General features: G+C 41.7%; 1 protein-coding gene across 22 annotated transcripts in view; it reads right to left on the reverse strand.

Annotated features, from left to right (window-relative positions):
- Positions 1-22347, reverse strand: part of LOC310866120 (neurexin-1a) — a gene marked incomplete at its 5' end in the record, with an annotated part of 455952 nt that overhangs the window by 90481 nt on the left and 343124 nt on the right. The gene's annotated exons all lie outside the window — the stretch shown is intronic.

Here is a 22347-nt window from a genome sequence, read left to right on the forward strand (position 1 = left end):
TACTAGTGACCTAGTCATGATTGGCTGCCTGACTGTCTTCTAAGCCAATGATAGTCTGAACTGCCTAAAAACCCATACTCTGAACGCCGCAACGTGGAGTGAGTGGCAACAGAAGCTAATGCTATGAACTAACTGGAGATAGAGGACAACCACAACAAAACACAGTGAGTGAACCAACAAAAGAACATCGGAAACTACAAGGGCTCGTTGAACCTAGCTGGCAATTATGACAGAGACATTCTTGCTTTTTTTACCACTAAGCTAAGCCGACTGCTTGCTCTGTGGAGAAATTTAATTTTGACCTTCAGGTTCAAATTCATGTCAAATCATATAATCGTGTCATAGGTTGTGTCCAACCTAGACCACACAAGATCCAAGTTATATTGTATTATCATACTCTACCATACAGAATGGACAAAATAAAATGGTATTCACTAAAGAAAGGTGACTTAATAATACCGCTTTAATCACTTAAACCATACTTAAAGAATAGTGAACACAGCCAATCTACAAGCTCACAATGCTAGTTGCGACCCTTTAAAGCGGCGGTCGGACCCATTTTGAGTCCCTGGGGACCACTCACTGCATGCACTGTAATCAAGAGCCCGAGACTATCCTGGGGAAGGGCAAGGATGATCTGTGAGTCTTGGTGAAGTGGCTGCTTCAAAGGGAAGGGTGGCATGCAGGGGGTCCAGTGACTCAGCAGGGGTCTAAACACAGAGACAGCATCATGAGACGGACGCAAAGAGGTTCATCCCAGTGGTATCGTCATGAAACACATCTTGTGTTTGCTCAGAGTCATTGGTGTTTCATCACACTGTAAAATCCTGTGCTCATTTAACTCACAGGATGAACAAACACCAATGATTTTACCGCGTAATAATCAACCTTTTTCTATGAAGTACACAAATATATATATATATATAATAAATTGACTGTCTATTAAAAAAATATATATACATATACTTATAGCCCATTTCATGCACAGAAATAAAGTATTTAAAATAGCTTTTGTCTTTTGCAAAAGTGTACCTTCTTTCAAGGACTATGCATCAATAAAACCGACTAATTCATAGTGCTACTGCCCCTTAAAAAAAAGAGAGTAAAAAACAGCTTTAGTTATAAAGAGACCCAACCAATTAAAAATCCTGCTTTTAATAGCCTCCTTCAATTGACTTTTAATGTTCCCCATGGTCCGGTTAATAAATTCACAGCATTTTGTCACAACTTGCCAACTCGATTTCCATAATACATAATCCACATCGCTGTCTTGAAGAGATCTCGAGAGGTGGATGAAAGGGCGAATGACAACACACTTTTTTTACGAAGGCAAGGCGTTCACCAATCAGTTGTAGGGAGTTGCAGGGTAGATAGATAGATAGATAGATTAGATTTTATAGATACAATATTCTTAGAGGCCATGTTTAGCGAACACTGAGCTGGATAACTTACTGTATACCTTTAATCTTAATCCTCTCCTTGTCCACAGTTTTCCTAATACTTCTCAAGTGCTCTACAAAGAGTGGAGGGTGAACAAATTGAGCCGTAAGCGGCCATTTTTTCCACTCTCAGTGTGAAATTAACACCAGATTTCACTGTGTAGTTTCTCTGGGTACACAACAAGCAATAAAACGAGGCTAATCCAGGAGCTCTAAGCTTAAATCAGAGAGTGACTGATGGTGTTGCTATAGGGCCCTCTTACTCAAACCCAACCCATTACGCCACGCCACGTCCAAACTTCATGCTGAACTCGAATGTCTGATTTATACTTTGATGCACATCTTGTTATGCACCAACAATAGCTTATCTACAAGCTCTTTTTCTTATAAAAGGAGACAGGTATAGGTTTCAAGGCTTGTACTGGTTAAATAAAGGTTATAATAATAGTAATGCATCGGCAGCGTGATATGTTGTTGAGTTTGTAGACTGGCAATTTTTGATGCATAACACCAACACAGTTTAAATTGGGCTATAGCCTGATTTATGCGTAAGGTAGTAAAGCCCCCATGAATGGGAAAGCCCCCTGGCACATAAAATACACACACACACACACACACACACACACACACACACACACACACACACACACACACACACACACACACACACACACACACACACACACACACACACACACACACACACACACACACACACACACAGCATCCTGAGAACCCATAGCCCTTCCTGACACACTGCACGCTGCCTTGATTAATTGTTCATCAAGCTGAAATAGAGTTTAATTAACTGATGAAGTTGATCCAGCACCTCTAATCTTTCCTTTCCCTTTCTGCTCCTCATCCCTGCAGCTGGGTGGCAGAGAAGCAAAACGCTTCCATAGAGCCTGGTGGCCATTGCCCAGAACCTCCAGTGCTTGGGTTGGGGTTAGAAACAGTGCCAACAATGCTCATGTTCAAAATTATATTAGCTCATTTAGACCTGAGGCCGATTCTAAAAGAATGGCTTCTAAAATCCTAACAGTGCTCAACCCTTTTCGTGTCAAGGACCCCCAGAATTATCTGTATTTGACCACAGAGCAGACCCCCATCTGAAAATATGTTGTTCCAGGGACCCCCACAGAAGCAAAGATTTGAGTTAAAAATGTTCACTCTGAGAGATTATATGTTCAAAGATTTGCGCCACATTTTCACGATTTTTCTTCTACAAGCTTAAAACTCCAAAAGGGGTTTCCGTCCTGAATTAAGCATTATGTTATACTTTAGCTATTGGAAAATAGCAGATCTACAGGCTCGTAGTGCAGCACTTGTTCTGCTATTTTTCAAAATCTAAAGTATAACATAATGCTTAAAACATGCACCAAAAGGGGTTCCCGTCCTGAACAATACGGTGTGAGTTTCGGTGATTTTGTGATAATTACTCAAGCCACAGAACAAAGGTCTAGTGAGACATGGTCATATGTAACAATTCAATGTTTTTGAAAGTCCAATTTAAACTATACCAACTTCGTGAATCCTGTTCTGCAAAACAAGCTACAGAAACACAGTAACCTGGACTTGTCTATAATACATAACTGCAATTAGGAGCGATGCCCCTAATTTAGATTGTGGAGAATTTAGCCCGTCCACAGCAAAGGAAGTAAGAGGCGATACTGTATGACATACATACGTACAACACATACGTAGGCCTACATACAACACATACAGTGTATGTGTTGTAGATGTTGTCAAGCCTCCATCTCAGATTGGTGTAAATGAAGACCACGGTGCAGGGCTGCCCCAACGTTTGCGTGTTTATGAGTCATTCATGTTGACAACCATTGTGCACCTGTCACATTTCATATCTCAGCCTGGCGCTAGGGGACCGCGGCGCGTCTTCCTCCAGTGCACATGTCAGCCAGGGGCTTTGTTGGCAGGTGGGAGAGCCAGCACCTTTGTCGTATTTTCAGTGTGTGCGTGTTTGCATGCGTGCGTGCTTGAGGGTGTGCGCGACGCCTGTTTGTGTGGACGGAGGGTGGACTGTAAATACTGCAACGGAATACACTAAAACATGTAAGGAACCAAAGTGGCAATGACAAGCAGACTGCACCATTCACCTTATCTTTTAATTAACTCTGACAGTGTTCTCTCTTTTATTTTTTTCAACAAAGCCCGTTAATGAAATTACAAAGGCTATGGGAATTATTAAGAGTTAGGAAATGGGTTCCTCTCCCATCCCATTCATGTATTTCTTTGACTTGCCGTTACAAATCTCCCCCGCTCTCCCCAGTCCTTTCTGTAAGTGGCTGTGGCATCAGCATCCAGAAGCCACATGGTGAAAGTTTATCTGCCTTCTATGCAACAGATAGTTTTCCAACGGGATCTCTAGCCCAAGGAAATGTTTCCTTGTAGAGACGAGATGTTATTGCTTTACATATTGTATTGTGCAAAAGTGCATGGCAACAACTATGTTGGTGTAACTAGATTTGCAAAAAATATATATAATTTATGTGTTTTTTACAACCACCGTACCATATCATACCATATCAACCACGATGCAACATTCACGGGAAGGTTTTGCGTGAGTTTTGAGACGAAAAAAACAACGAAAAACTATCTGCTGTGTGGAGATAGAATTTGGGTTGGGATTTTGATAACGACACGTCGTCACCCCAAATGATGTTGGATTACATAATTGCTCAAATAGACAGCCCATGATACTGATGACAAAAAAAGCACAGAAAAAGCAAATTTCCACGACATGTGACCATCATGAGAAAGACACACATTTGATTTTTCTTTCTCCGGTGCTACTGCTGTGTCCCTGCTCTGCTTTCTCAACAATCAAATGAAGAATGAGGTTGGGACGTGTGTGTGGTGTATCGTCACTGTGAATGGGGGGGATGCCATGTAGGCACCTGGCAGACACGTTTCACACCAGAGTGTGAAAAGACTCAACCCCCTCCAGACACGCAGGACACAGAGAGAATAGATGTGTATTCTTCTGTCTGATCAGTCTGTCGGCCTTGAGTAGGGGCTAGGCGGCGGCCTATAGGCAATATCATTTTAAGCGGTTGTCGGAGGGGAGGCAGAAACAGAAACATAGCAAAGTAAGGCATCTGCCTGCCTTTGCCTACAGTAAATCCGCCCCTGTTCATCTGCGCATCACTGAATACCAAATGCCAATAAGTCAGATCATGTCGAACCTGTAACAGCAGGCCAGTATAATATTTTTGAGAGCTTTATAGAGCTATATATTATTATTATTATTAATTAAGTTTGTTATAATGACATGTCCAAAACAGGTACAGCAAAGTAGCAGGTACAGCTACATGACTGAAAGGTTAACAGCAATTCCTGAAAGCACAGTGATGTCTGGCCAGAAAACCCCTTTGGAAGAGGACTTGTTACAGAAGAGGAATATCAGTGAGAGGATGGCAAATACATGTAAGCTGAGATGCATGCTGTTAAAGACATTATGCTTTTAAAGTGCTCTCCCTCAAAGCATCTCCAGAGTTGTGAGCAACAGTGTGTGTGTGCGTGTGCGTGTGCGCGCGCGTGTGTGTGTGTGTGTGTGTGTGTGTGTGTGTGTGTGTGTGTGTGTGTGTGCGTGTGCGTGTGCTTTGTGGTTGGCGTATTTCAAAATCAAGTCATCCAGCTATAAAGTGCCTAATTATCTGTGAAGTTGGCTTGAAATTGTCTCCAGTGCCAGAAGAGTCTTTCAAGTAGCTTTCTTCAATGCAGCTTTATCAAATACACCAAGTTAATGAATCACTAGGGCAAGCTGCCGCCAGATTGTTGAGATTAAAGATTAAAAACATGTGAAAGGCAACAAAGGGATTTTGTATTTGTTTAGAAAATACTCCGTTATATTGAGATGGGTTTTTACAAAGGTTGAATTAATTAGATTTAAAAAATATTACAGAATCGTTTCAGGGCTATAGTTAGACGTCCCTTGCATGTCTGTAATAGTGCGATTCAAAGAGAAAAGTCTATCTTTTCATGAAATGACATTTGCTGTCTGCCTGCACTCTTTCCCTTGCTCCAGCTTTGCCCCTCATGTGACAAATTCCATCAAGAGAGGTCAATGGATATCTGAAATTTCGTTCTCTCATGCTCAAAGAAATCAATTTAGGTTTCAGATGATTCTCCTGTCTGTCCACTTGTGACAGCTGGCACGCAGTACGGGTGAGTCGACCTTCATCTTTGTCCCCTACGCCATCGCCAACTCTATCCCTACAGTATATCTAGCTCACCGAGTGGAGTTAGAAATCCGCTCAGTTCCGACACGGGATTCTGCTGCAGTGGCACAGTGGCCGAAAAAGCGGTCACAAATAATACAGTGTGCATTTGAGGAGCATCGTTTGCCTGCTGACACCTGTGTAAAACTGAAATAAACCAAGACCAGAGCGACGGAGGCAGGGACACACTGTATGGCACAGTGACAGTGGCGCTGACGTCTCTCGCCGATTGTCAGCATGAGTATGTGATTGTAGAGTAATTCTTTCTATTTTAGGGCTTCCTGCTCTGGAACTTCTTAAACCGACCCAATGGACCCGCAGAGCCACTTGTTAACGATGCCTATACAGTGTATGACAATGTACAATGGGAATGTAAATATAGTCATGCTGTCAGTGCCGGTGGAAGCTGCACCGCGTACTGTACGTACACCATCAACAATTTGGTGTTCAAAACGGCTGACTCTTCTTATGTTCTTTTTCATGAGGCCATATCCCTTTCAACAAGACCCACATTGAACAGTAAAAGCCACCTTGCTCATTTCTACATTATTTCAGGCTATTCTTTTCAGTGATATATTGCCTGCTTGTCTACATTTACCAAATCATGTATGCTCTATTTACATACTGTATTATAGTATTCAATACAGATTAGCATCATTTTCTGGAAAGGGTAAAGAATTTAAGGAGACATTATTTCGTATTTACACAAATGTGCCGTAAATCCACTGCAAGAACGAGCTGATCTACAAGCAGATCTACAAGCTCAAGATGCGTCACTTCGTGCCACATTTCGTAGCTTGCAGATCTACTACTTTTGATGCTTATCAACGGATTGATTAACCACTCAAGTGTTATTTTATATTGGTCGCACAACAGTGTCATGCAATAGTAGTGAAAATAGCAGATCTACAAGCTCATGCAATGCATCATGAGCTTGTGTATCTGCCATTTTCACTATTTTACAACTTCTTGCCTTTAATCGATTTTTTAAATAATCAATTAAATTAGAAATACACAATATTATGGACGATATCCGAACTCCAATTATTTGCAGGGTCATATCGGCTGATACTGATTCCAATATATGACATCATATTGAGCCCTCAAATAAATACATGAATTAAATAAACACACTAAACTATGACATTATGTGTATGTTATGATAAGCCATCTGCTTATTGCATCATTATTTTAATCGTTGTATAACACAAAACATTTAGTAGGCTACTGTATATTTATGTTAGTGAGTGTGTGTGTGTGTGTGTGCGTGTGTGTGTGCGCGTGCGCGTGCGTGTGTGTGTGTGTGTGTGAGAGAGAGGAAGGGGGAGGGGCAACAGCTGATGCTCTTAAAGAGACAGGCAGACTCTGGGAGTGCAAAACAATCACATTGTTATTGCGTCATTAGCCTCGGTACCAGGCTTTCATTTTTGTTGGTGCAAAAATTGAAAGCCTGGAGGAACGCATTGGCCGCTCTGGTCTAAAAGTGGGAGTCAACCCTTCCGGGTGGGCGTCGCTCCAAATGATGTGAGGTAGCGCTACACTAGGGGGGAGAGGAGGGGCCGGGGGTGACGGACATATTGATGAGATCCAATCAGGGCGTGCGCAAATCTGAGCCGCGACCCGCCCCTCTAGACCAGAAACCTAACACGTTAGCTCAGGCTATTGCGTCATCAATATCGGTGAAAATAATCAGGTATATTTGGAGATCGGTTCGATACCGATGTGACATTTTTAGGCGGATATCAGACAAATTCAATACTGTACCGATAATATTGTGCATCCTTAAATTAAATACATTATTTTGATAAACTGTATCTGTAGTGGACTTCTGTATAGACACTCACACACAAAATGTACAAATATCCAATTATTCATTCACGATGTGACTCGCTATGCTAATATGCTCTATCTTTCATGTATTAATTAACAAGTCCATTTCGCAAAAAGCCCGAACAGCTTCCTCGGACGAGATAATGACTTGTGTCATAATCCTGAATGAATTCTATTATGTGATAATAACGTCGTCAGAGTGATTGTCGACGACAGATCAGCGTAATTTCGGAGCCGTTATCTTCTCTCCTCCTTCCTGTATAGAAAACACATCATTCTAAAGCGTAGAATGAAATAAAACTCATTCTAAAAGTACCAAATCATCCAAAAGTTGTTTAATTGTATGAAGGGATATCAAGGCGAAGGGAGGGGGGGGGGGGGGGGGGGGGGAGAGGAAAGGGTTTTGTGTGGTTGAGATATTGAAATTGAAAGCGGGTCCTGCCAAGCACCCTTGGAACGACCTCCGGCGTTGTTCAGTGAAGAGGGACTCATAATCATAATAATATTCATATATTATATGAGTCAACAGCCGCGTTGGAAGTCAGAGGGAACACGGTAAAATCCTCCGTGCTAATATAACACAGAAGAGTAGGCTACACAAATGGGACCGAAATGGATGCCAGTGTTAATGAGTTGCACCTGGGATTTCACAGTGAACGGGTGCTACCGCAGTAACTGTACTACAGCTTGGCGTCACACCTCAACAGGTCTTTGCAGTGTTTCCTTGTGCAATGACATTTTTACACATTTAACTACATACTGTACACTACCTTTTGTATTAGCAGTGCTTGAACTGAGCTATTACTGGCATTTCCTATTCCTAGATCATGATGACCGTTTCTTTTTTTGTATAATTTTTTTCTCACGATTTTGTAACCCATTTTTCACCCCTGTGTCAATTATCTAATGTGATCCTGGGCTCTACACACCCTCCGCCAACCTAGTCCCCATACTGTATATGGGGGACATGGGGAGAGCAACGGACTTGAACTCATGCTTCCTTCATGCCCGAGTGTCTAAGTTGCTCCATTACAACTGACAGGGGGGAGTTTCCCTGGTTGGACGTAGTGCGTGGAAGGGACACGTTATTCCAACCAGTTCCTTTCACCTCCATCAGTTTAGAGAAGAAATAAATGGCATAACGGGGTACAAATAAAATGTCAGATTGGCCTCATGGTTGATGCCTTGTCCAGAAGCCGGGGTTATGGGTCCAGAAATTTGGTATATAGTCTTTTTTATTGGCCTAAAATATTGTCTACTCTGTATACATTCATGAATCCACTTGCTGACCGGCTGTCACTATTGGGCAATCTTTTTATAGGGGTTTCTTGTGACCCTACTATTAACATCCTATAGCAGGCAAAAATGTCAAACTTTCCTTTTGCTTTAAGTAGCATGTGACATGTCAAACTAGGGGGTTTTCATGATTCTGAATCCATTCCAAGCATTCATTTTGCACAAAAAACACACACAGGCAAAAGTTTGACATTTTTGCCTGCCATAGGATGTTAATGGTAGGGTCACAAGAAACCAATACCAATATATACCAAATATATATACCAAACCCAATAGTGACAGCCGGTCAGCGATTCATGAATGCATGTAGATAGACAATAATTTAGGCCAATAAAAAATACTATATACAAATTCCCCACTTTAAACAAAAGAAGCCTGTCGGCTGCCGGACTATTAATTCACGGCGAGAACATTCACAGTGAGAAATGTACCTCGTTCTGAATTTGAAGAAATGTAAAAATACATTTCCGGGCAAATGTATCGGATTAAAAGCACTCCCTAATAAGTGCTTATTCCATTCTGTCTCACATAGCAACATTAAATATTTCATTTTCCATGCCACTAAGTCTGCCACTATGTCTATTTAATAGGACTATGTAGCCTACAGTAGGTGTGTATTTGGGGATTTAGTGTAGCGGGATGTCGTTTAACACTTGACACTGACATTAACAGGAGGCGAGTTCAAGCTGTGACACATTGGACACAGTTCTTACAGTATAGAGCTACACTATGCAGCATGGATTTATCTGTGACACTCCTATTTGTACTATAAAAAGAGCTTCCATGAGCACGTGCGGCTGACAGATACTGTATATCGTCACTGTCTCATATCTCCAAAAATGTTACTTTTTAGGAAATGTGAAATAAAGAAGCTGTCCTGCGATGGATCCATAGTCACAAGCTCTTGATAATAACTGCATTAGTTTAATATCAGTAAAACCCAAAGACACACTTTCCCACTTTCCCTTTCAATTACGAAAAATGTATAGCTAAATTGTCAGATCTTCAAGTTTACAACACGATGCAATGCGATGCTATTTCTACTACTTTCGTGTGACACTGGCTGTAGCATGACATTAATTTATGGACATTAATTTGTGAAAAATAATGAATGAAAAATAATGAATGAATATGAAATATATTTAAAACAAAATTAACGTTGAAATATCGAGATATGTGGATTCTGTCACCCAAGGGGATATGTTGATCTGACCCCCCAATCCAAAGCGCCAGCGTTCACCCAGCAGTCTGCTGTCACCCAGGTGGATGCGTGCACGCGACCTCAGGGCGTCTTACTGGTATATGTAAACCAAACTTCATTAGACCCCACTCTAAATAGCCAGCCCCCCCATAGTCCCCCCAGTCACAATTTCCTGGATCAGTCACTGCTGCCCAATAGCAACTATACTGTATATGGAAGGAATATGTAGGGAATTCTTTGAGCGAAGCCTGAAGTACTACAGTACTAGTTTCTAATACATGGAAGGGGGGGAACTGCCATGGTTTAAAATTGCCACCATCAATCAGCAGGTTTTAAGGGATGCAACAAGCAATTTCATGGATGACATTTTTCAAGCATTCCAACATTATTCCCCATCAGCCCTATATGTATTATTATTGTGCCATTTTATTCTCCACCCACCCACCTTCACCCACCTTCTTTCTCTCTTCTCTCGCTCTCTCACGCACACGCACACACGGACACGGACACGGACACGCACACGGACACACGCAGACACGCACGCACACTGCACGCACACTCCCGGGACACAGACAGGAGTCTCTCCGTGTCCCCTCGCACATTTGTGTACACTGGCTTTTTGGCTAAATTAATTTACACAAGCCCATACTGATTTATTATCACTGCAGGGGAATAGATTTAGTACAGGGGCTGTTGAGTTTCTAACGACAAGGCGTATGCTTCACTTAATTCTCAGAGGGGTAAACCAGTCTCGTGATTTGTCCTAGATCTTTTTTTCTCTCCCCCACTACGGAGCACTATAGTGCCACATTCAGTAGTGCTGTAGGTGTTCTCTGCCGACACCTTTTCATTTTCAATGACGCCAGGCCCTGGGAACAGTTGATTAGAAACATGGGGGTGAGGAAAGTAGGAAGCTTTTTGTATCCATAGACACTTCCATATATATATATATATATATATATATATAGTGGTGAAAACTAGCACTCGTGCTAACACACTGTAAACGATGCATCTACAAGTTGTACAATTGTGCAATGAGCAATGTGATTGTTATGTCCATATCAAATAAATAAACATAAACATATATATACATCGCGTGCGCACACGCACACGTGCACACACACACACACGATGGTAAACAACTTAATAGCGGTTGACTGACAAAACATAATAAACTATTATCTATTATTATCCTTACCATTATCATTTTAATCATTATTATTATTATTATGCAGCTCAACGTACAAGTACTGACAATCAATCTCTTCATTACAGATATCACAATGTAAGAGTTTTTCAGCACAAGCCGCCTAATCTTATCCTCCTACTGTATGTTTTAACTACACAAAGCATGCAAAGTCTACAGTTCGTTAAATTAACTCTTGGGTGTTTGCTGTATAGCCGTACTACGGAGCCCCTTAGGGGACATTACTAGGTAGATTATTTAAGAGCTGGTGGTTTATGTTTTCTGGTATGAAAAAAACATTTTAGATGTTGGCAGAAAAAAAACATTTTTCTTTTGAAATGAGATGAGATGAGATGAAAATGTTTTGAAAGGGGATTTTTTTTGGAGGGGGTGACAAAAATAAATCAAGGCTGTGACTCTTTTTTTTTAGGAGATGAAAATGTTTTTAAAGTGGAAAGATTTTTTTTTTGGAGGGGATGACAAAAAATCTTTAGGAGATGAAAATGTTTTTAAAGGGGAAGATATTTTTTTTGGAGGGGATGACAAAAAAAATGTAGGAGATGAAAATGTTTTTAAAGGGTAAAGATATTTTTTTTGGAGGGGATGACAAAAAAATTTTAGGAGATGAAAATGTTTTTAAAGGGGAAAGATATTTTTTTTGAGGGGATGACAATTTTATTTTATTTTTTATATATATATATATTTTTTCACTTACAAGTTTTCTTTTCAAACTTAAAAAAAAAAAAAATTGTGCAGAAAAAAAAAAAAATCATCTAAAAAAAAAAATTCATCTCCTAAAAAAAAACACCTCTTTTTCAAAGTCGTGCACTTTGAAACTTGTGTGCACACGACTTTGAACCAAACAAAAGCACATGGCTACTTGTCATGCGTAACCAAACAAGCACATGGCTACTTAGGGACCAGGGACCCCCAAATGGTAACTCATTCCTGTCATTCCTCTACCGTTTTGGACGGGGGTGGGCTCATTTGAATCGTGTCGCCCCCCTTGGGGCGTCTTTGGGGGTCTCAAGGTTCGGGGACCCCAGGGACCCCCAAATGGTAACTGTCATTCCTCTACCGTTTTGGACGTGGGTGGGCTCATTTGAAATCGACGCTAACACTGCAGCCTCGAGTGAAGAACCTCATGACACAGTGGAGCGTCGCGTGCAACCGCACCACACATTATTGTTTGAGAGGGTCGGATGTTGTCATGAGTCTAGCCCTGTAGTAACTGTGTTGTGTTCATTGACTGTGCTTTGCATTGTTGAGATAACATAACTGGCCCACCCACCCCTTTTTCCCCTCACTGTATATGTTTCTTTTCCATTTTCACCTCCTCTATGATGATTTCCTGTTTTGACCATATAGTTGTGTATATTCGTACGTCTAATTGTTTTGATGAGTGTTTATTTCAATTTTTATATAAAAGCAACAAAATACATTTCCGTTGTGGCTTGAGTGTTTATTGCACAGTAATTGAGTAATTGCACAGTTTTGTCGGGTAACGGCGAGCCTTGTCAGAGGGAAATAGCTTGGTTAAATGTCCATATCAAGTGATATCTGAAAAGTGTGTGAGATAGAGAGCTATAGTAAGAAGAATATGCAGATCAATATAAATGGTTATCTCTGTCTCCCTCCAATCAATAAAGATCTATCATGAAAATGTCAAGAGTTACCATGTGGGGGTCCCCGAACCTCCTAAACCCCGATAATGCGCCCAGAGAGGCAACACGATTCCAACCAACCCCTGTCCAAAACGGTTGAGAATTGATAGTTACCATGGGGGGGTCCCTGGGGGTCCCCGAACCTTGAGACCCCCAAAGACGCCCCTAGGGGGGCGACACGATTCAAATGAGCCCACCCCCGTCCAAAACGGTAGAGAAATGACAGAGTTACCATTTGGGGGTCCCTGGGGGTCCCCGAACCTTGAGACCCCTAAAGACGCCCCCTGGGGGGCGACACGATTCAAATGAGCCCACCCCCGTTTAAAAAACGGTAGAGGAATGACAGAGTTACCATTTGGGGGTCCCTGGGCGTCCCTGGGAGTCCCTGGGGGTCCCCGAACCTTGAGACCCCCAAAGACGCCCCCAGGGGGGCGACACGATTCAAATGAGCCCACCCCCGTCCAAAACGGTAGAGGAATGACAGTTACCATTTGGGGGTCCCTGGGGGTCCCCGAACCTTGAGACCCCCAAAGACGCCCCCAGGGGGGCGACACGATTCAAATGAGCCCACCCCCGTCCAAAACGGTAGAGGAATGACAGAGTTACCATTTGGGGGTCCCTGGTCCCTAAGTAGCCATGTGCTTGTTTGGTTACGCATGACAAGTAGCCATGTGCTTTTGTTTGGTTCAAAGTCGTGTGCACGACTTTGAAAAAGAGGTGTTTTTTTTAGGAGATGAATTCTTTTTTTTTAGATGAATTTCTTTTCGTTTGAAAAGAAAACTGGAAGTGAAAAAAAATTGTCATCCCCTCAAAAACAAATATCTTTCCCCTTTAAAACATTTTCATCTCCTAGAAAAAAATTGTCATCCCCTCAAAAATATATATCTTTCCCCTTTAAAAACATTTTCATCTCCTAAAAAAAATTTGTCATCCCCTCCAAAAAGAATATCTTTCCCCTTGAAAACATTTTCATCTCCTAAAAAAAATAATTCATCCCCTCCAAAAAAAATATCTTTCCACTTTAAAACCATTTTCATCTCCTAAAAAAAATAATTCATCCCCTCCAAAAAAAATATCTTTCCACTTTAAAACCATTTTCATCTCCTAAAAAAAATGTCACAGCCTTGATTTATTTTTGTCACCCCCTCCAAAAGAAATTCCCCTTTCAAAACATTTTCACCTCCTAAAAGAAAAATGTTATAGCCTTGTTTTTTTTCTGCCAACATATAAAATGTTTTTCCATACCAGAAAACATAAACCACCAGCTCTTAAATAATCTACCTAGCAATGTCCCCTAAGGGGCTCCGTACCAGACAGCTAACTACAAGATGGCAACAAATACACTTGATTGGTTTGTAACATGACAAAAAGCAATTTGAGAAATGAGCTCAAAACATTCTTGCCGGTTATTGCCGGTAATTTAACTTTTCTTTTCTCAAGGTCAAAGGACAAACTCTGCTCCCTGTCCTCAGCCCATTTGGAATAAGCTGGCACATATTCAGATGGTTGTCTGTCACCAGATATGTACCCAAAACCACAAGGGGAAACGTACTTGCATACTCCATTCAAAGCAGGCAGGAGACGCAATATATATATATTTTGAATGTGGTCCTCATGTGCATAAGTCAATAATCAGGACATTGATCTGTAGAAATTATTTTTGGCGTTAGATTGACCTTACACACAGCAGGCTGTGCATGATTCCACGACGTCATGCCCAAAAGCCTCTCTGCCATTGATAAACGGCCTATCATTACAAGTATATAAATTACAACGCTTCCTCTCAAGTTCACATTTTGTATGTTTGCTACTCTTGTTATTCTTGACTGTTTTGACAAGCGTGGGGAACATCCATCTGTATACCTCTCAACTCTCACTACCTGTGCTGAAAGAATTTAGAATTCACCTCACTCCCCTGTCCTCTGACAGGCTGTCTGCCTACTCTCTGACATCCACAGTGTTTGCAGAGAAAGCCTGTTGGGTCCACAGTGCACAGAAAGCGGTCCAGCCGGATCAGTCATTACCAGACGCTGACACCCAGACAAATCATTATCAAACATCCGGCAAGTAATCCTCCCTGTGTGCTCTCCATCCTGACAGCGTTTATGGTCTGTAACTCGATGCTGAACTGAACTATTATGGCATCAAAACTGAAACGTAAATGACTCTTCGACTTCGAGTGATCCTCTGGAAAAAAAAGGTGGAACCCTCCCACCACTCACTCGGTTTCAGGTTTTTGAGAGGAGAATTTATTCTCACTTGTCATTTAGTGTGAGTAGGGCACGGAACACTCGCTCATAGATAAATGGTGTGGGGTTATACGCATGCTAATGGCCAATCTGACAGTGCTGCTGACAGCTCCTCAAGAGGATGGTGACATGTAGACACACCACTGTGATAGATGTGCGGATGTTTGTCATCTCTGTGGAGCTGACCAGGCACTTCTGCCCTGGGTCGGTGAGTTTGGATGCAGCTGTCCGTCCCACACAAAGAATTTAGATCAGTGGTTTTCAACCCTTTTCACATCAAGGACCAATGTACGGATATTTAAACCTAGCCCTCTGCATGGGGGAGTTTACAGTTGGCTCAATGGCAGGGCTGCCATATTTCAGAAAATGTCAAGAGTGAGACTCTAGTGTCTTAATGTGTTCGACGCCGTCCGAAGGGCGGCCGTGAAAGAAATTGGTTTTTTTTAATGTCGATTTAGCCCGTTTTAACGTTGATATTTAACCTTAACACTGATGTCTTCACCTCCATGCCAGCTGCTCTCCCTGCACTGACAGCCTCCTCATGCTTTAAGTAGAAATGAAAAAGATATCTATCTATCTATCTATGCTCCTCAGACCCAGCCAGCCAGCCAGCAAGCCACACACATAGTACTCAGACCCAGCCAGCCAGCCACACACATAGTGCTCAGACCCAGCCAGCCAGCAAGCCACACACATAGTGCTCAGACCCAGCCAGCCACACACATAGCTCCGTAAGGGAGTGGTTGCACCACTCAAAAAATCTTCAAAAAACTGAAGAGGCTACTGGAGATTGGAGAACCTGATTTGGACATGATCTGATGCAGGTCAATGTCACTATGACAGAAAGAGAAGATGGTTCTGGCCACATTCATTCACCCCATAATCTCAGTGGAAATTGGGGAATATGTCAGAAAACTGGAATGTGGGAAAATTCCTTATTTTTACTTTATCTTAGTTCAAACACATCTGTGGGCTCTCTCTCTCTATGAACAGAAACAAGTCGCGATGCGGCCCCTCCCCCTTCACTTCACTTCACAGTTCACAGTTCACAGACACACACACACGACTTTGTCCCTATGTGCATGGGCTATGGCACCGTTCCACTTCCTCATATCACGCAAGAGACGCCACACACCAGTTAAGAAGAGAGATAGTCACAGGTCACTTACTCACTTGTTGTAACTTGTGGGGGCTATATTGTCTTCCATGAAAAATATTTTGAAGCGATGTTAAACTCCGCATGGCTCATTTCCATGCGTCACAAAGTCAGGGACCCTGCTGATTTTTGGTCCACTGTTTACCCTCCTGCATATATCAGCGCTGCATGCAGATCGGCTATTTTACCGTTCGTGCGTTATTACGCGGCGGAGCCGCAGAGAAAATTGTTATTCATCATTATAATGCGTGTGAAATGGCATGTGTGGCGTGGTGCGTGGTAAAGGGTTAAATTGCGTGACTGTCACACTCAAAGGGTGAGACATGGCAGCTCTGTCAATGGTATTACTCAACACAACCACACAATATTGCTAAACTGAATAAACAACGACTTGCTTTTTGTCATTTATTTATAAACACACTCATACACAAACACACACACTCTAACTATACTGTGTACAGTTTAGACCGACCCATGTCCACTCTAACGTGGTTGATTGTGCATTTATTTGAGCTCCAGTAGCAATAGCAGCAGTATAGTAGTTGCAGCGGTATTAGTAGTAGTAGCGGTATTGGTAGTAGTAGCGGTATTGGTAGTAGTAGCGGTATTGGTAGTAGTAGGTAATATAACAATGGACCGTCCACCCTGTAAACTTAATCCGACTGATCACAGCCAGCTCGCGCATGCGCATTGATGCCCCCTCGACTATTATACCCTTCGAATGTTACTCAAATAAACACAGGTCAAATAAGAACCACAGCCGACACACGCTCGCGTTCTTAGACAAACAAATCCTACTAAACATAATGATATGTACACAAAATGATCCTATTATATTAATGCTAAAATAAGAATGTACACATTGTTCAAAATTAAGTATGAGACCTCATCTCAACCACAGGAGGTCATCGTCCACCCATAATTAACCAAACAACCAATATTTTTTCAGCACATGAGCCACAGACCACCATTAATGAGATGAGATATAGCCTCCCAGACCCAAAACTTAGAATGTTTTGTTGTGGTTGGATACGATTTTACACACAATTCCATGCTGTATTGATGTTGGTACCATTAGGAGAGATAACAGGCAAACGATCAAAATAACAATTCTTCTACATTCTCTAATTCTGCAGACGTCTTGTAAATTAAGTAATGCAGGTGTTTAAGAATAATTTAACTCTTGAGAGCGTGAAATGAAAACAAATGGACCCGTAAGGGTCCATTTGGTTTCATTTTACACTCTCAAGGACCACTGGTTGAAAACCACTGCTTTAGATGTACTCCCAGTTAGGTGTCAATTATAAGCACTTATATACAAGTGTTGTTTGTGTGTCATTGGTTTTGTTAGGGAATCTATAGTTTGGTTTTGTTAATAATACTCTAGCGCTAAATCGAAAGGGCACTGCTGAGATAATGCTGTGGACAGCAATGCTTCTTTTATCTAGCCATGTTTGTCACAATGATATTCATCAATTGATTGCCATTAGGGGCGACACTGAACTTTGCAACTCTGCCACATGTGGCCTATGAAAGGTAAACCTATAGGTATTGACACATTTTAATTGTTTCACTATGTCACTAATCAATAGCATTTGCACTAATGAGGTGGAATTGATTAAGGCAGCATCTTGGACTTGTATCAACAACTAATTGATGCACCAATGCAGTGTATGATGCTATGATGACCAGAACATGCCTGAGGATCTTTTGATTTAGTCTTGGTTTTCAAATAGGCTACCAAGACTGCATCATGCAATAATGACGTTTCAGACGCATTTTAAGACTGGGAAATGTTATTATTAAGTATTCATCTATTTATTACTCTCTAAGTTATAATGCATTAAACACATTTTCCCCCATCAATCAATCTCCTCAGGAGTGCGATACAAATTACCAAAACAAAATTAGTTTTCTTTTTTAAATGAATGTCTTATTGCATTAAGGTTGTTCAAATTCTCCAATTTGTCATGTGGAAAATTACGTGTTCCATTTACAACAAGTGCAATTTGACTCGTCTGGCACTCTTCTTACTACAATTGCTAGCCTGCTTTCTGGACTGTGGCCTATTGGTTTCTGGTCTGCTGAATGTAACACATAAAGGAGCCACTCCAGCTGCTGGTGGGATTACTACGGAGCAGTGAGAGGGAGTTCGCCTCGGCAGAGCTTGGAGACTATCAAGGCACGAGTATACTGTAGTGAATCGCCGCATTTCTTTACGCCTTTCTCTCAGAGGCTGGGCCAGGACGATAGGTAATTTGCTGATACTCTTTTTCTACACAGTTAACCTGTATATTTTGTGCATGCAAGGCAATTTCAGCGAGCAGTCCAGAGGCGGGGAACGCGGTTCAGCCTGCTGAGAGAAAAGGTTGGGTTTTGACACCCGTCCATGCTCCCCGATACCTCTAACCTCGGGTACGTCCCAGACATGTGGGTAATAACTGGCCTTGTTGATGCAAGCAAACTACTTTAGAGTAGACCTCTGCCACCTCCAGAGTAGCTCGCACAGAGCCCTGTGTGCTATATGCTAACTGCTGCCGTGTGCAAGACAGTACCAGCAACTGTGCAAGACAGTACCAGCAACAATTAACATCCCTCAGGGCTTTGTGTTTGGAAGTGTAGCATTTGCTAATACACCTTTGTCTTGTGAAAATATCACAAGACGACGATGCACTTATGCTTAACTTCAAAGTCACTGTGTGAACTTTAACCCCCCACGATTGTTTTACCTTACCTCTAGTAAAACATGGAATTGTGGGCACACATGATGAAGACTCTTATGTCAGGCCAAGTGAGCTGGAACGGATGGTGCACATAATTAATGGTCTGAAATAGACCGAAAATTAGCGCTGGGCTGGGATGTTAATTGACTATGATACTTGGGCTGGTGCCTCCGTGCCTGAGGCTCCAACTATCTCCACGCTTAGCTTTGCTCTATCACTTTGCTTCCATTTACTCTGTGGCCTATTTCTGCTTCCCCATGCCTCAATTTCTCCTGATCTCGCCTCCCACTACATTCTCAATCTCGCATGATCCCTCTCTCCTGCATGTATGTTGTCTACGCATTGAAGGCATCTACGACTGCAGGAACACAAAGAGGGAAGGGCTTGCAATGCTGTTGCTCATGTTCAACTCCTACACACTTATGCAAGGCCACAATGCTGCTGGAATTCTCTGGAACTATGCCAGAATGGTCATAGTCACACATCTCCAGCTCCAACCTCTCTATACAGGCACGTGCGGCACATGTGAAACACAGACGTGTACTGTATGCAAAACACACACACACACACACACACACACACACACACACACACACACACACACACACACACACACACACACACACACACAGTTGCTAGTTATTAAATGGTTATCATGCCATCATTTCCATATCTCCTACTTTGCATCCTCTTCCATAATTCATCTGCTTAAATAGATGACCTACGTATGCATCATTATAGCAAGAGTGTTAGAGGGACTGCATGTGTACTTTGATAAATATGCAAATAAACAAGGTCATGAATAAGCTGTGTCCAGCATTTTCTCATTTCCCACTCAACACTCTCTCTTTCTCTGCTTCCACAGACATTTCACAGGGAGGAGCACTGTGTGATGCAATACACTGACAGGTGGTCCACGTTCGCTGTCTTTTTTTACATGGAGTTGCCACTCATGAAATAAGAATAGACTTTTTTAATGAGATTCACCCCAGTTTTTTGTCTATCTGAAAAGCACTTCAAAAGCCTTAAAAAAGAAAGAGTGCGTCTCTAAGCCCTTGGCAGAGACAGCAGCATTAGTGTCTCTGTTTTCCCCCAAATTCAGTTGCACGAATAAACGGTCTGCAGTGAAACGTGGAAATATGACAGCACACCCAGCATACTCACAGTCTGTCTTCTGACAACAGACAGACCACAGTGAACAGTACTGTCGCTTGAGTCCAATTACTAGTTTTTTATTGTCTTCTTTAAAATTAATTAACTTAAATCCCTATTTTATTGTTTGTGTTTGAATATCTGTGTGTCTGGTTCAGGTCTGGTCTTTGTTGCTTTATTCTGTTTGGTTCTCTTATTTTCTCTCATGTTTCCTATCTGCACTTTCACTTAAAGGAACACACCCGCCATTTTCAACCTTATCTTCATGTAATTGGTCTTCATATAATTTCCGTCTCCTCACTCTGTTTGGACAGTTCAGAAACCTGCCTAACAACAATGACATCATCGATGGGGATTCCAAGACAATGGAAACTACAGCCTTTCTCTTCTTGGAAAGTTAGCAGGCTGAAATAGAAGCCATTGTTCTTGCATAATAAAATTCACACCCGTGTGAAGTGAGGGGTGATCTTATCATCGTACATGTTCATGAATCATCTCATACTGGCCAATCAGAATGCCTGTTGCCACAAAGTTACGTCATATTTGGCAGACATTTGACCTAATTTCTCCTTTCATTGTCGATTTGTGTGGATATTTTGTTGTGACAAAAGCTAGCGCCCCTCAAAAAAAAGCCTGCCTACCGATGATGTAATTAGTACAGGCAGGTTTCTTAACTGTATACAGCCTGACCTACAACCCGGTACACTCAAGACATGCTCCTTATATGGCCAGTACAGACTTCCTTCCATGTTGATCTGACCCCCCATGCCAAAGAGCCAGAGCTCGCCCAGCAGTCTGCCGTCAACGAGGCCGATGCGTCGCTTCTTGCCCTTTAGGGTGAGGTCACTTATCGCCCCTAGGCGTCTTACTGGTATTTCATTTAAATGTAGAAAATATGCTACAGTATGCTAAATGTGATGGATTCACCATACAGTACGATGAACTTTGATTCCTGCTCAACAATGTCCGCTTTTCAATAGTAATAGTAGATGAAATAGAAAGAAGTAGAATAGTAGATGATAACATGAAAATGTGTGAATGTCAAGAATGTTGCTTTATAAATGGAGTAGATTTACTGGAAAATGTACAGTGTCAATTGATTGATACTAGATAATTTGTAGTTGTAGGATTAATGGGTTCCAGGTGAAGATGAGTGTACATAAGTAGTAATGAAGCTTTGGACTGGATTTCCTAATGAACAAAATAGTAATACTACCATCTCTATGCAGTCCTATACTTCTCTAACAACGTCAAAAAACAATAACAATACAAGTGTCTTGTGTGCTAGAAAGTATTGGGTACAGGATATGTGTGTGCACTTAATGTATTAAAATATACCAGGACAAAATGTTATTCGATTGACCATGAAACCTTTCTCCAACACTTACACTTACTCCTTCTGCTGCCTCGATATTCAACAGGCTTTTCAAAAACTGTTGCAAATTGCATGGCGTCGGCTCAGATATGTCATGAATTGTCAACATGCCTTCTCACAGGTTTCTTCCCAGAGGCCCTGCAAATTGCCATCATCAAAAGCTGCCACTCTTAAAAAGAGAACCATCTAGATGCCTTACTAATTCATTCATCATAATGAATTATTAGGCCCATATCAAACCCAGTTTGTATGTGAAATCGTTGAAAAGGCTGTGTTTCAACAAAATGAACAACTTCTTGGAACTAAACGCGCTTTGATATATTCCGGTCAGGATTTCAACCACACCACAGCACTGATACTGCTCTTGTTACATTCTTCAATGACATCCACTTAAACACAGACAGTAGCAGAGTTTCAGTCTAAGTATTATTGGATCTCAGTGCTGCTTTCAACACGGTCAACCACAACATACCACTAGACAGACTGGGAAACGAGTGGGACGTTCTGGCACACAGTACTAAATTGTTTTGAATCATACTTAGAGGACGGGGGCTACTTTGTGTTTATAGGTAATTACACATCTAAGTGGACACAAAATGACAAGCAGAGTTCCCCAAGGCTCCATTCCGGGGCCTCTTCTGTTCAACATCTACATGCTCCCCACTGGCTCAAATTATGGAAAACTAAATATGTTACAACATTATACAGATCACCAAGGGACTATGCTCCAATAAAAAAACAGAGTACAGTAAATGCATTGAGCAAATCAGTGGTTGGATTGACAGCAAGACAAAACTGAAGTTTAGTTTTTGGTAGCCAGGGAAGAATAATTCTAATT

The sequence above is a fragment of the Protomyctophum parallelum genome (genome assembly GCF_964188405.1).
Source record: "Protomyctophum parallelum genome assembly, chromosome: 10".
Classification (NCBI taxonomy): domain Eukaryota; kingdom Metazoa; phylum Chordata; class Actinopteri; order Myctophiformes; family Myctophidae; genus Protomyctophum; species Protomyctophum parallelum.